The following is a 16,349-nucleotide window of genomic DNA, read 5'->3' as shown; positions in this document are numbered from 1 at the left end:
GCATCACAAAGTTAACATCAGATACAGCAAGCAATTAGGAAATGATATGTTTGCCTTTATTGCAAGGGGGTTGGCGTATAAGAGTAGGGAAATCTTGCTGCAATTCTATAGAACTTTGGGGAGACTACACCTGGAGTACTGTGTACAGTTTTGGTCTCCATACCTAAGGAAGGATATGCTTGCCTTCGAGTGGGTGCAATGGATGAAAGGAGAAATTGAGTAGAATGGCTCTATATTCTCTGGAGTTTGGAAGAATGAGAGGTGATCTCATTGAAACATATAAAATTCTTTAGAGGGCTTGATTTGGTTAGATGCTGGGAAGTCTAGAACTAGGAGTCACAGTCTTGGGATAAAAGGTTGGCCATTCGGGACACCGATGAGGATAGATTTCTTCACTCAGAGGGCTGTGAATCTTTGGAATTCTCTATCACAGAGGAGTGTGTTTGGAAAGAGAAACATATTTAATGTTTCAGGTCAATGGCCCTTCAACAGAACTGGAAAAAGTAAGAGATGCCAGTGTTTATTCTCCGCATGAGCCTCTTCCCACCTTGCATCTCACACGATCAACATACCCTTCTATTCTCTTTTTTTGCGTGTATTTATCTAGCTTCCATTTCGATGTATCTGTGCTATTTGCTTCAACTACTCCATCTTGTAGTGACTGTCTGGGTAAAGAAGTTTCTCCTGAATTCCCTATTGGATTTATTAGTGACTATCTTATATTTATGGCCCCTAATTTTGGTCTCTTCCACAAGTGGAAGTATCTTTTCTATGTCTATCCATTAAACCACTTCATGATTTTAGAACCGCTATTGTGTCACAAAGAGCAGAAACAGAAGATGATCAAACTTGGATCTTTCCTTATTTAGTGTCGTATGAGACACCATCAGCTCATAAAACTCATGAAATGTAGTTACAGCTTTTCGTACCAATTGATTGGAAAGTTTTCAAAGAGCCAGCTCTCTCATGATGTGTCAAATGGCCTCCTACTATTTGATTCGAGTATTTGCCATGGTTTTCAAATATTCATATTTTACAGCAAACTTCTTAAATGTGCAATTATAACTGTTACGACCAGGCGAGAAAGGTGTCTCGGGGTCTGTTACTATCTTCACCTGGTCTTATTGTAACGGGGTTTAATTTTAAACATGCTGTGTTTGACCTCGCCCTTTGTGAATTCTTGTTTGCCACTTTCTAATTATAAGGCAAACAAACGAGCCCAAACAGACTTACTTTGGTTTAAGGAAGAAAAGTGAAATTTAATAAACTTAATTAAACTCTAATATGGTTCGCGCCTACGGATATACGGCATGCACATGCGATATACAGATGCAGATAGGGGCAGAAAAGAGTAGAAAAGATAAAGTGGAACAATTTGAGGCAATATCTTGTTAGTGTTTCGAGCTCACCATAGTCCTTGATTGAAGATGTGGTTTTGCATTTCGTTGGAGCCCAGTATTCTTCATAAACCTTGTTCACGTAGGAGACTTTTCTCTGAGTTTACGTGTCTTCAGTGGTTTCCGAAGCTGGTGAGAGCGAGATGAGGGCAGACAGGAGAGGAGGTAATTCTTGCTTCAGTTCCAGGAGCATAGGGCATTCTGGGTTCAAATTTCTGTTTTTCCAGTTATGAAGGGTCACTGATCTGAAATGTTAACTCTGCTTCTGTCTCCACAGATGCTGCCAGACCTGCTGTGTATTTCTAGCATTTCTTGTTTTTATTTAAAACTCCCCTAGTTGGCCAGCAGGTGGTCACGTGACCAACTGGTTTGACCAGGTCTCTTCTGTGTATTGGGGTGGGGACTGGTTCCTTTGTTTCAACACCGTCTGGTACCATGCAAATGTCCTTCCAGCCAGGGGCTTGCAATTTTAAGTTTTAGTGTTCATGTGGCGAAATCATGTGTGCCTCAGTCTTGGCAGGTGGGGGGGTTTGCCTGACATAATTGTGTACATCAAGAGCAGCAGAGAGACAGGCCATTCAGCCCAACCACTCCATTCCAGCATTTGTGCTCCACTGATTGCTTCTCCTATCCTACATCAGCATAACCCTCTAATCCCTTCTCCCTCATAATTGTCTAGCTTCCCCTAAAATGCATCTCCACTGTTCTCTTCAACTACTTCCTATGCTAGCAAGTTCTACATTTTCACCACTCTCTGGGTAACAAAGTACTTGCTCCTTCCTGCCATCCCCGCCTCAATTGCCGCTTTCAGTTTCCTGCTCCTGAATACATGCCACTCCAAGTGCCTCGCCACCTTACTGCTTGGCTGTTTGCTCATTGCTTACCCCCCACCAGCCTCTTCATCCTGCCTCGCCGCTTTCCCCCCCCCCCCCCCACCCTGGCTGCTTGCTGCCACACACATCCTGCCCCCCCGCTTCTCCAGGCAGTGCGGCAGGGAGTGAGCAGCTAAGGGGGTTGCATGGGACCAGCAAGGGTCGGTGGGGGTGGGGGGAGCGGCCGAGGAGGGTGAAGGGGAGGGGGGTGCGGGGCTGGGACGGAGGTGGTGATCGCAGCCATTGAGGGGGTTTGGGTTTAATTAATTTTTTGTGTCAAATTGAGCAGTGCAATCTTTATTACTGGCAGCTGCCCGAGATGTCGCAGACAGTGATGTTTCAGTCGATGAGGCAGCATTTGCGCATGTGCCAGTACTGCGCCACCTAGGGGTTGCGTTGTCAGCAAATGCAGCCTTTTTTAAATGGTCTTATTGACCTGCGTCACTAATTTTACTGATTTGTGTTCCCAGATACCTTTGTTCCTCCACCCCATTCAGATTCTTTATTTTACAAGTAATATGTGACCTCTTTATTTGTCTTACAGCTGCCAATGTACAGCAAGTACTATGAATATCTCTATGTTCGAGCCCCTGGATTGGAGTACTCACTTAGTTCTGTACTAAACACCCTAGGAACAAAACTGAGTCTCGCCAGCAATAGCCTGATGGCAGTGGGAATCATTTAATATTGTGCTGTGTGATACAGAACCTCACTAAGCACGCACCTTCCCAAGCAGGTGTAGGAGATGTAACTTGTGCCCTTTTATCTCCTCAGTTCCTACCCCCTAGACCCCAAACACTCCTTCCAAGTGAAACAGCGATTTACTTGTTATTTCAATTTAGTATACTTTATTCACTGCTCACGATGAGATATCCTTCACATTGGGGAGATCAAACGCAGATTGGGTGACCACTTTGCGAAACACCTCCATTTGGCCTGCAAGCATTACACAGCTTCTGGCTGCCTGCCATTTTAATTCTCTACCTCACTCCCACTCTGTCCTCAGTATCCAACATTGTTCCATTGAAGCTCTAGGACCAGCACCTCATCTTTTTATTCGGCATTTTTACAGTCCTCTGGACTCCATATTGAGTTCAATAATTTCAGATCATTAACCTCTGTCCCCAACTTTTTTCCAGACGTCAGCTGTTGATGATTCTGCAAGTCCCATTTACACCTCCTCTGGACCTATCTCTTGTTTCTTTATTTCTCCCATTACCATCTCCTTTTGCCTTGCAGCATCATTCCTTTGGCATTTCATCTCTCCTGCCTTCCACCCTACCACAGACCTTCCCTTTTGTTCTCCCGCTGCCTTTTCCCTGCCTCTGTACTCGCTTAAAACTTGTTACATGTAGAACATTTTCCAATTCTGATAAATGGTCATTGAACCAAAATGTTAACTCTGCTTCCCTCTGCACAGATACTGCCAGACCTGCTGAGTATTTGCAGCATGTTCTGTTCTTATTCCCAAAACAGGTTATCTGGTTATTACATCGCTACAGTGGGATCTTGCTGTGCGCAAGTTGGCTGCTGCATTTCCTACAGTATAACTGACACTTCAAAAGTTCTTAATTGGCTGTAAAGTGCTTTGGAACATTGAGGTTGTAAAAGGTGCTAAAAAGTACTTATTTCAAAAGTACAAAGAACAGTACAGCACAGGAACAGGCCATTCGGCCCTCCAAGCCTGCGCTGATCTTGATGCCTGCCTGAACTAACACTTTCTGCACTTCCGGGGCCCATATCCCTCTATTCCCTTCCTATTCATGTATTTGTCAAGATGTCTCTTAAACGTCGCTATTGTACCTGCTTTCACCACATCCCCCGGCAGCAAGTTCCAGGCACTCACCACCCTCTGTGTAAAGAACTTGCCTCACACATCCCCTCTAAACTTTGCCCCTCGCACCTTAAACCTAAGGCCCCTAGTAACTGACTCTTCCACCCTGGGAAAAAGCTTCTGACTATCCACTCTGTCCATGCCACTCGTAACTTTGTAAACCTCTTATCATGTCGCCCCTCCACCTCCGTCCTTCCAGTGAAAACAATCCGGGTTTATCCAACCTCTCCTCATAGCTAATACCCTCCAGACCAGGCAACATCCTGGTAAACCTCTGTACCCTCTCCAAAGCCTCCACGTCCTTCTGGTAGTGTGGCGACCAGAATTGCACGCAGTATTCCAAGTGTGGCCTAACTAAGGTTCTGTACAGCTGCAACATGACTTGCCAATTTTTATACTCTTTGCCCCGACCGATGAAGGCAAGCATGCCGTATGCCTTCTTGACTTCCTTATCCACCTGCGTTGCCACTTTCAGTGACCTGTGGACCTGTACGCCCATATCTCTCTGCCTGTCAATACTCCTAAGGGTTCTGCCATTTACTGTATACCTCCCACCTGCATTAGACCTTCCAAAATGTATTACCTCACATTTGTCCGGATTAAACTCAGCCCAAGTCTCCAACCGATCTATATCCTGCTGTATCCTCTGACAATCCTCCTCATTATCCGCAACTCCACCAACCTTTGTGTCGTCCGCAAACTTACTAATCAGACCAGCTACATTTTCTTCCAAATCATTTATATATACCACAAACAGAAAAGGTCCCAGCACTGATCCCTGCGGAACACCACTAGTCACATCCCTCCATTCAGAAAAACACCCATCCACTGATACCCTCTGTCTTCTATGACAGAGCCAGTTCTGTATCCATCTTGCCAGCTCACCTCTGATCCCGTGTGACTTCACCTTTTGTACCAGTCTTCCATGTGGGACCTTGTCAAAGGCTTTACTAAAGTCCATATAGATAACATCCACTGCCCTTCCTTCATCAATCATCTTCGTCACTTCCTCAAAAAACTCAATCAAATTAGTAAGACACGACCTCCCCTTCACAAAACCATGCTGTCTCTCGCTAATAAGTTCGTTTGTTTCCAAATGAGAGTAAATCCTGTCCCGAATAATCCTCTCTAATAGTTTCCCTACCACTGACTTAAGGCTCACCGGCCTATAATTTCCTGGATTATCCTTGCCACCCTTCTTAAACAAAGGAACAACATTGGCTATTCTCCAGTCCTCTGGGAGCTCACCTGTAGCCAATGAGGTTGCAAAGATTTCTGTCAAGGCCCCAGCAATTTCCTCCCTTGCCTCCCTCAGTATTCTAGGGTAGATCCCATCAGGCCCTGGGGACTTATCTACCTTAATGCTTTGCAAGACACCCAACACCACTTCCTTTTTGATAATGAGATGACTGAGACTATCTACACTCCCTTCCCTGGACTCATCATCCACCAAGTCCTTCTCTTTGGTGAATACTGATGCAAAGTACTCATTTAGCACCTCGCCCATTTCCTCTGGCTCCACACATAGATTCCCATCTCTGTCCTTGAGTGGGCCAACCCTTTCCCTGGTTACCCTCTTGCTCTTTATATACGTATAAAAAGCCATGGGATTTTCCTTTAATTTCTTTCTTTTCTCTTTTTTCTTTCTTTCATAAAGGGCTGGTTTATCAAGTAATAAAACAAAAACAAAATACTGCAGATGCAGGATACCAGAGGTGAAAATGCTAGGAACTTCAGCAGGGAGAAAGAAAACCAAGTTAAAATTTCTGGTCTAACCCTTCATCTTTATGTAACCCTTCACCCCATATAATGACAAAGTATTATATTTGAAATGTTCACTCTCTTTGCACCTTTCTGCCCAGATGCCTCCTGATCTACTAAGTGTTTCTAGTTCATTTAAGTGTCAGCGCTTCTAGCAGAGAGCAGGACACAAACCTGAATTAAAACCCATCTAATCCATAGGAGGACGTCAAGGCTGTGAGGTAACCTCTCGGTTACTTGAAACTTTTCTCAAGTTTCGTGCTGTCTGAAACCTGAATGTTGTGCATTCCTGATTTCTTCATCTCACCGTCTCACCAGCCTTCAGCTGCTGGACCCTAAGCTCTGGAATTCCTTCCTTAAATCTATCCTCCCCTCTTTACTATTAAGACACTCCTTAAAATCTATCTCTTTGTCCAAGCTTTTCCTCATCTGTCCTAATATCTCCTGATGTGGCTTGGATCAAATTTTATCTGAGAATGCTCCTGTGAAGTGTTTTGGGGTGTTAAGCTACATTAACTTGCATTTATATGGCACCTTTACTGTGGAATATGGAGACGGTCATCCTTGTTGTATAATGGGTCAGCAAGTGATTAGTGAGGGTCTGCTTCACACAGCCCAATGTGAAATGATTCCCACTGCCATCAGGCTATTGAGAGTGGTAAGAATGTGGAACTCACTACCATATGGAGTGGTTGAAGACAGCAGTTTAGATACATTTAAGGAGAAAATTAGATAAGTATATGAGGGAAAAGGGAATAGAGGGTTATGCTGATGTGGAAGAATGGGAGGAGGCTTCAGTGGAGCCTAAATGCGGGAATGGACTGCTTGTGCCGTATGACCTGTTTCTGTGCTGTATATTTGATATATAGAATTATAATTGTGTATTTAAGAAGCTTGCTCTAAAATACTGAACTATTTGAAGACTGTGGTACATTCTAGAATTGAACAGCATGATAGGAAGCCTTTTGACCCATGTGTCCGATGGCTGTTTGGATAGTTTTCAATCAATTGGTATGTAGGTGAAAAAAGCTATGAGTCATTATGGCACCGAAGCAGGCCATTCAGTACATCAAGTCTCTGCTGGCCCTCTTAGCACAGTCCAGTCAGTTCCACCCCCCTGCTCTATCCCCATAGCTCTGTACCTTTATTTCTCTCAAATGTCCATCCAATTTCCTTTTGAAATCATTGATCATCTTCACTTGCACCACCCTTATAGGCAGCGAGTTCCAGGTTATTACCACTTGCTGCGTAAAAAGGGTTCTTCTTCACATTCCCCCTGCATCTTTTTTCCCAAACCTTAAATCTTTGTCCTTGAGGCCTTGTGCTCAAGCTTTTCTTTGTCTACCCTATCCAAACCTGTTGTCATCTTGTACACTTCTATCAGATCTCCCTTCAAACTCCTTTGCTCCAAGGAGAACAACCTCAGCTTCTCCAAGCTAATCTTGTAGCTAAAATTCCTCATCCTTGGAATCATTCTGATAAATCTCCTCTGCTCCCTCTCAAGGACGCTCCCATCCTTCCTCAAGTGTGGTGTCCAGAACTGGATGCAGTACTCTAGTTGTGGCCTAATCAGAGCTTTATAAAGTGTTACGGCCATGTGGTGTGAAATAGGTGGTTCCCACTGTTCAACCCCCCACCTGACAACAGCAATTGTTTTGTATTGGGGTTTAATCCTAGTATTTTATTTTTCAAATGAACAGACAGCGAAAGGTTTTCTTGTAGGTTTAAAAAAAAACCAGAAAATCAAATGTTACTTTCGCTCGCTCTCACCATATCCCTTCTGCCCATTCAGTTAGCCTATCTGTGTCCTGTTGCAGTCGAATGGTATCATCCTCACTGTTTGCCACAGCTCCAGGTTTGGTATCATCGACAAATTTGGAAATAGTATTCTGTATTCCAATATTCAAGACATTTAAATATATCAAAAAAAGCAGTGGTCCTAGCACCGACCGTTGGGGAGCACCGTCTACCATCCTGCAGTCTGGGGAAAAAAAAAATATTCACCATGACTTGCTGTTTTCTGTCCTTAAACCAATTTTTTATCCAAGCTGATAGTGACTCTCCTATTCCATGAGTCTCAATTTTATTAACCAGCCTTTTATGCAGTACGTTGTCAAACGCTTTCTTAAAATCCATATAGACAGCATCCATCACATGCCCTTCAACAGCCTTCTCTGTTACTGTTCTCCCTGTGTCTGCGTGGGTTTCCTCTGGGTGTTCCGGTTTCCTCCCACAGCCAAAAGACTTGCATGTTGATAGGTAAATTGGCCATTATAAATTGCTCCAAGTATAGGTAGGTGGTAGGGGAATGTGGTAGGAATATGGGATTAGTGTAGGATTAGTATAAATGGGTGGTTAATGGTCGGCACAGACTCGGTGGGCCGAAGGGCCTGTTTCAGTGCTGTATCTCTAAATGAAATCAAATTCATCAAAATGTTCAGTTAGATTATTCAAGCATGATCTGCCATTTACAAATCTGTGCTGGCTCTCCTTAATTAACTCAGACCTCCCCAAGTGCCTGTTGATTTTTTTTTCCTTGACGACTGTTCCTGAAACCTTATCCACCACTGATGTTAAACTGACCAGTCTGTAGTTAGTAGGAATGTCCTTACACACTTTCTTGAATAAGCGTGCCTTGCTTCTATCCTTTGGCTCCACCTCCACTTCCTTCAGCAACCTGGGATGGTGGGGGGGAAGGAGAGCGTGGGGGGGGGGGGAAAAGGAGAGCGCGGGGGGGGGGGGGGAAAGGAGAGCGCGGGGGGGGGGGGGGGGGGGAAGGAGAGCGCGGGGGGGGGGGAAAAAGGAGAGCGCGGGGGGGGGGGGGAAAAGGAGAGCGCGGGGGGGGGGGGAAAGGAGAGCGCGGGGGGGGGGGAAGGAGAGCGCGGGGGGGGGGGAAGGAGAGCGCGGGGGGGGGGGAAGGAGAGCGCGGGGGGGGGGGAAGGAGAGCGCGGGGGGGGGAAAGGAGAGCGCGGGGGGGGGAAAGGAGAGCGCGGGGGGGGCGGGGGAAAGGAGAGCGCGGGGGGGGGCGGGGGAAAGGAGAGCGTGCGGGTGGGGGGCGGGGGAAAGGAGAGCGTGCGGGTGGGGGGCGGGGGAAAGGAGAGCGTGCGGGGGGGGCGGGGGAAAGGAGAGCGTGCGGGTGGGGGGCGGGGGAAAGGAGAGCGCGAAGGGTGGGGGGGGGGAAAGGAGAGCGCGAAGGGTGTGGGGGGGGAAATGAGAGCGGGGGGGGGGGGAATGAGAGGGGGAAGGGGGGGGGAATGAGAGCGGGAGGGGTGGGGGGGGGAATGAGAGCGAGGGGGGGGGAAAGAGAGCGGTGGGGGGGGGCCCTCGTTCACCCCTCCCTGGCCCCCTCGTGCTCTCCTTCCGCATTGTATGATTCTATATCACCGCTGAGTTATGGTGCCTAAACATATGGGCTGTATTGGACAGTATTACGATGTGGGAGGAGCTTTACTGTAATAGAGAAAGGTGAATGCCTGGGATTGATTCCAACTGCTGACCTTGATGAAGTGTTGAGATGACCTATTTGTCATGGCTAAAACCTAATCTTGAGGGAGTGGCACTGAGCTCAAATAACAATGTTCATGTCTCAGTTGCTCTAAAGTTTCATTTTAAATCTTGTTTTAATGGGAGGGCAGTGAGTTGTTCCCCTCTGATTGTTTGTGTGGAGTTGAACAATTGAAGAGTTGTTTGTTGATCTGTAATCATAATCATGTCAATGGCACCGCAAGATTCATCAGCAAATGATTTGGAGTGTTGCCTCTGCCATCTAGAGATTAGGTTTCCAAATTGCAGCTGCCAGGCATAAGGGATATGTGCGTCTATGGGATTTCTATATTAGTATACTTCTGGGTACTGTACATACTAATTGTTTTGGCAGCCATGGTTACCTCGAGACTTGAACCCATAATCCAGGCTGACAGTCCAGTGCAGGACTGCAGGAGTCCTGCAATGTCTTCAGGATGAGCGGTTAAACTGAGACCCACCTCCTGTCCCAGAGCTGTCGCTCAGGGCACTCTGGGTTGATGTAGGATGCTCCTGTTGTTTTACTTCTGATATTGTTTAGCCTCCTCACTGAAAGAGGTCTGAGAGGGTGTACGTGGTTGAGGGAACTCCGATATGCCTTTGAACACAAATGAGGATTAATTAAGGAAAGCCAGCATGGGCTTCTTAAAGGCAAATCGTGTTTAATTAACATGATTGAGTTTTTTGATGAGGTAACAGAGAGGGCTGATGAGGGTAATGATCTGGTGTACATGACCTTGCAAAAGGAGTTTGATAAAGTGCCTCATAATAGGCTTGTCAGCAAAGTTGAAGCCCATGGGATAAAAGGTACAGTGGCAGCATGGAAGCGAGGTTGGCTCAGTGACTGGAAAGAGAGTAATGGTAAATGGTTTGCTTTTCGGACTGGAGGGCAAGGGGTTCCCCAAGGGGTTGTACTAGGACCTCTGCTTTTCTTGATCTATATTAATGACCTAGATTTGGGTATGCAGGGCACAATTTCAAAATTTGCAGATGACACAAAACTTGGAAGTATTGTGAACTGTGGGGAGGATAGTAATCAAGTTGAAGAGGATGTAGACAGACTGGTGGAATGAGTTGACACATGGTAGATGAAATTTAATGTAAAGAAGTTGAAGTATTACATTTTAGTAGGAAGAACAAGGAGAGGCAATATAAAGGATAAAATTCCAAAGGGGTACAGGAAGAGACCTGGGGGTATATGTGCACAAATCATTGAAGGTGGTAGGGCAGTTTGAGAAAGCGGTTAAGAAGGCATACAGGATCCTGGACTTTATAAATAGAGGCCTGAAGTGCAAAAGCTGTGAAGTCATAGTGAACCTTTTATAAAACATTAGTTCAGCCTCAACTGGAGTATTGTGTCCAATTCTGGGCACCACACTTTAGGGAAGATGTGAAGGCTTTCAAGAGGGTGTAGAAAAGATTTACTTGAATGGTTCCAGGGTTGAGGGACTTGAGTTACGTGGATAGGTTGGAGAAGTTGGGTGGTTCTCCTTAGATTTCAAAAGGTTGAGAGGAGATTTGATGGAGGTGTTCAAAATCATGAGGAGTCTGGACAGAGTAGATGGAGAGATACTTCCCATTGGCAGAAGGGTTGAGAATCAGAGGACACTGATTTAAGGTGAATGGCAAAAAAATTAATGGCGTCATGTGGAAAAAATTATTATTTTTTTTACTAGTGGTTAGCATCTGGAATGCACTACCTGAGAGTGTGGTGGAGGCAGATTCAATTGTGGCCTTCAAAGAGGAATTGGATAATTATCTGAAGAGAGAGAACGTGTAGGGCTATGGGGAAAAGGCAGGGGAGAGTGGGACTAGCTGAGTTGCTCTTGGAGAGCTGGCATGGGCATGACAGGCTGAAATGAAATGCAAAATACTGCAGATGCTGGAAATCTGAAATAAAAACAAAACTCTGGAAACAGCAGGTCAGGCAGATCTGTGAAGAGCGAAACAGCTAACTTTTCACGTCAATGGCTTTTCGTCAGAGATGGAACAAGTACAAAGGCAGGGAAGGGTGGGGTGATTTTCAAATACCTTCGGGGTGGGGGAATGGGAGTTAAGGGAGGGTTTAATTACGAGGGTAGTTATAACTTGAGGAAATAAGTGCCAGTGATTTGTATTGCCTAATGGCTAACTAGCAGGTTTGTAATTGTAGTTTGGATGTTGTTAATCCCTGCCTTGGAATACTAGTGTCAGTTGCGAAGTACTGAACCAGTGGGTCTGATGAACCTTAAATCTTGCCAATTTAGCTGTGGAAGAATCCATATCTATATACAAACTAGTTCCCATTTTTCATGCAGGGAGGCCTCTGTCATAACTAGGGCTCTACCAAATTCATGGTCAAATTTTACAAACTTCCTGGTCACAGCTTTTTAAGAAACGTCAATTTCACATACTTAAATTGTAAATTTCACAATGTCACCACAAACCATAAAAATGATCTATTTAAAACAAAAAGACAAGGGAGGTTTTTGGTTTCAGATGGCATTTATTTTATACTCAAACTATTGTAAAAAGTAGGCTATAAACAGAACATTCTTTACTCACTGAAGTCCGTGATTGAATGTGAGCACTGTGAACACCTGTTTGTGTTTAGACAGCTCTATCTGCATTCAGACTTTGTTGGAATTGTCAAACCATGCCGAGCTAGCCTTGAAAGTTGGGGGATTTTGCATTCCACAGAGTTCCAAAACTGCAGCACGGGCAAAATAGATTCTGCTTCTTTTGCAATGCTTTCATAAGCAGCAAACTCCAGCGTACAGTTCTTGTCAAAGCCAGGAATCTCATCAAATGAGTTTAAATGTTTAAACATTGCAGCTTGTAGAAAATTGTATACCACCATCAGCATGCAGAATTTGGCTTCCAAATTCTTTCACTCAACTTGCTGCAGTATTGATTGTGGCTGTTTTTGATTTGTTCATTTTGGCATTTCCACTTTCTGCTGACACTTGAGACTGCTACTCTCAAAACTACACCGGAAGCCCTCCCTCTTCTACCAATCAGCGAGTTCAGCCTTGTCAACAAAAAGCAGGACAAATCCAACCCTGCCAATTACTGCCCCATCAGTCTACTCTCGATCATCAGTAAAGTGATGGAATGTGTCATCGGCAGTGCTATCAAGCGGCACTTATTATCAATAACCTGCTCAGTTTGGGTTCTGCCAGGGCCACTCAGCTCCTGTCCTCATCACAGCCTTAGTTCAAACATGGACAAAAGAGCTGAACTCGTGAGGTGAGGGTGACTGCCCTTGACATCAAGGCAGCATTTGACCAAGTGTGGCATCAAGGAGTCCTAGCAAAACTGGAGTCAATGGGAATCTGGCAAAACTCCCCACTCCCCATTAGCGCAAAGGAAGATGGTTGTGGTTGTTGGAGGTCAATCATCTGAGTTCCAGGACATCACTGCAGGAGTTCTTCAGGGTAGTGTCCTAGGCCCAACCATCTTCAGCCGCTTCATCAATGACCTTCCTTCAATCATAAGGTCGTAAGTGGGGATGTTCATTGTGCAATGTTCAGCACCATTCGCAACTCCTCAAATACTGAAGCAGTCCGTGTAGAAATGCAGCATCACCTGGAACAATATCTAGGTTTGGGCTGATAAGTGGTAAGTAACATTCGCGTCACACAAGTGCCAAGCAATGACCATCTCCAACCAGAGAGAATCTAACCATCTCCCCTTGCCATTCAATGGTATTATGATCGCTGAATCCCCCACTACCAACAGCCTGGGGGGTTACCATTGACCAGAAACTGAACTTGAGTAGCCATACAAATACCGTGGCTACAAGAGCAGGTCAAAGGCTAGGAATTCTACAGCGATTAACTCTCCTCCTGACTCCCCAAAGCCTGTCCACCATCTACAAGTTAGGAGTGTGATGGAATACTGTCCACTTGCCTGGATGGGTGCAGCTCCAACAACACTCAAGAAGCTCAACACCATCAGGACAAAGCAGCCCACTTAATTGGCACCCCATCCACCACCTTCAACATTCACTCCCTCCACCACTGACGCACAATGGCCCCAATGTGTACCATCTACAAGATGCACTGCAGGAACGCACCAAGACTCCTTCGACAGCACCTTCCAAACCCACGACCTCTACCACCTAGAAGGACAAGGGCAGCAGATGCATGGGAACACCACCACCTGCAAGTTCCCCTCAAAGTCTTACACCATCCTAACTAGGAACTATATCGCCGTTCCTTCACTGTCGCTGGGTCAAAATCCTGGAACTCCCTTCCCAACAGCACTGGGTGTACCTATACCACATGTTCTGCAGTGGTTCAAGAAGGAAGCTCACCACCACCTTCTCAAGGGCAATTTAGGGATGGGCAATAAATGCTGGCCTAGCCAGCGATGTCCACATTCCATGAATGAATACAAGCCTTGATAGTCACTAATACGTGTAAAGTTCACAAAATAGCTGATTGCACAGAGGATCCGAGATTTCATGGTCTATGACACATTTTTCACAGCCATGAATTTGGCAGGGCCCTCGTCATTAGCACCGCAGCTTCACAGCTCCAGCGACCCGGGTTCGATTCTGGGTAATGCCTGTGTGGAGTTTGCAAGTTCTCCCTGTGACTGCGTGGGTTTTCGCCGGGTACTCCGGTTTCCTCCCACAGCCAAAGACTTGCAGGTGATAGGTAAATTGCCCCTAGTGTTGGTAGCTGGTAGGGAATATGGGATTACTGTAGGGTTATAATAAATGGGTGGTTGTTGGTCGGCACAGACTCGGTGGGCCGAAGGGCCTGTTTCAGTGCTGTATCTCCAAATAAAAAATAAATAAATAACCATGCAGTAGTCCAGTGTGATCTGAAGAACATAAAAACATAATAAATAGGAGCAGGGGTAGGCCATTCAGCCCCTTGAGCTGGCTGCACCATTCAATAATATCATGGCTGATCTGATTGTGGCCTTAACTCCACTTTCCTGCCTGCCCCACATAACCCTTGACTACCTTCTAGATCAAAAATCTAACTGAGTTAGTAACACCTTATTTCAAAACTGTGCCTCCTAGTTCTACATTCACCCACAAGGGCAAACATCCTCTCAGTATCTACCATGTCAAGACAGCTAAGAATCTTAGATGTTTCAATAAGATCAGCTCTCGTTCTTCTAAACTCTGAGTATAGACCCAACCTGCTCAACCTTTCCTCCATAAGACAAACCCCTTCATCCCAAAAATCGGCCTAGTGATCCTTCTCTGAACGGCCTCTAATGGAAGTATGTCCCTCCTTAAATAAGGTGAACAAAACTTTACACGGTACTCTAGGTGCAGTCCCAGCAATGCCTCTACAGTTGTAGCAAGACTTCCCTACTTTTATACTCCATCCCCCTTGCAGTAAATGCCAACTTTCCATTTGCCTTCCTAATTACTTGCTGTAACTGTGTGCTGACTTTTTGTGATTAATGTACAAGGACACTCTGGTCTCTCTACTGTAGCATTCTGCAGTCTCTCTCCACTTAAATAATCTGATTTTTTCCATGCTTCCCGCCAAAGTGGAGAACCTCACATTTTCCCACATTATACTCCATCTGACAAATTTCTGTCCACTCACTTAACCTATCTATATCCCTTTGCAGACTTTGTGTCCTCCTCACAATTTGCTTTCCTGCCTATCTTTATATCATCAGCAAATTTGGCTGCAATACAGTCAGTCTTTTCATCCAACTCATTAATATAGCTTTTAAACAGTTGAGGCCCCAGCATTGATTCCTATGTTCTTCCACTAGGTACAGTTTGCCAACCTCAAAATGCCCTGTTTATCCCAACTCCATTTCCTATTAGTAAGCCAGTTCTCTGCATGCTAATTTATCAGCCGCAGACGCGATGGGCTGAATGGCCTCATTTTCATAGTCATAGAGTTATGCAGCACAGAAACAGGCCCTTCAGCCCGTCATGTCTGTGCTGGCCATCAAGCACCTAACTATTCTAATCCTATTTTCCAGCACTTGGCCTGTAGCCTTGTATGCTATGGCGTTTCAAGTGCTCATCTAAATACTTCTTAAATGTTGTGAGGGTTCCTGCCTCTACCACCCCTTCGGGCAGTGTGTTCCAGATTCCAACCACCCTCTGGGTGAAAAAATTTTCCTCAAATCCCCTGTAAACCTCCTGCCCCTTACCCTAAATCTATTCCCCCTGGTTATTGCCCCTCTGCTAAGGGAAAAAGTTTCTTCCTATCTAATGCCCCTCATAATTTTGTATACCTCAATCAGGTCTCCCCCCTCAGCCTTCTCTGCTCTAAGGAAAACAACCCTAGCCTTTTAAGTCTCTCTTCATAGCTGAAATGCTCCAGCCCAGGAAACATCCTGGTGAATCTCCTCTGCACCCTCTCCAGTGCAATCACATCCTTCCTATAGTGTGGTGCCCAGAACTGTACACAGCTGTGGCCTAACTAGCAGTACTTTTCTATGGTTCTAATATATCACCCCTGGCACCGTGAGCTCAGGGTTTATTTGGTTGAGAAATGTTTTGAAACTGTGTAAAATGATTTGACTACAGTGCCAGTAAAGTTATTTTATTTAACTGGATATGCTGATTGCAAACAAATTTATTTTGTAAAGTTCAGGATGACATCTACACCTAAAGCCACAGATGCTGCCAGATTTGCTGTATCTTTTCAGTATTTTCTGCTCTGGGACTGAGACACATTGCTGGGACAGAGGGAGATGGAACATTAGACTCGGACTGAGAGACGTTGCTGGCACAGAGAGAAAGAGAACATTAGACGGTGCGACTGAGACACATTGCTGGCACAGAGAGAGAGGGAGCTTTAGACTGTGGGACTGAGACACATTGCTGGCACAGAGAGAGAGAGGGAGCTTTAGACTGGGACTGAGACACATTGCTGGCACAGAGAGAGAGAGGGAGCTTTAGACTGTGGGGCTGAGACACATTGCTGGCACAGAGAAAAAGGGAGCATTAGACTATGACTGAGACTCTGCTGGGACAGAGTGAGAGCG

At 45.4% G+C, this 16,349-nt stretch overlaps 1 protein-coding gene across 1 annotated transcript in view; it reads left to right on the top strand.

Moving 5' to 3' along the window:
• LOC137374013 (enhancer of rudimentary homolog) overlaps nucleotides 1-16,349 on the top strand; it is a 48,291-nt gene that overhangs the window by 14,681 nt on the left and 17,261 nt on the right. The window lies entirely within an intron of this gene.

This window comes from Heterodontus francisci, chromosome 9 (genome assembly GCF_036365525.1).
Source record: "Heterodontus francisci isolate sHetFra1 chromosome 9, sHetFra1.hap1, whole genome shotgun sequence".
In the NCBI taxonomy this organism is placed as follows: domain Eukaryota; kingdom Metazoa; phylum Chordata; class Chondrichthyes; order Heterodontiformes; family Heterodontidae; genus Heterodontus; species Heterodontus francisci.
Note: the sequence above shows the minus strand (reverse complement) of the source record. Positions and strands in the feature narration are given on the sequence as shown.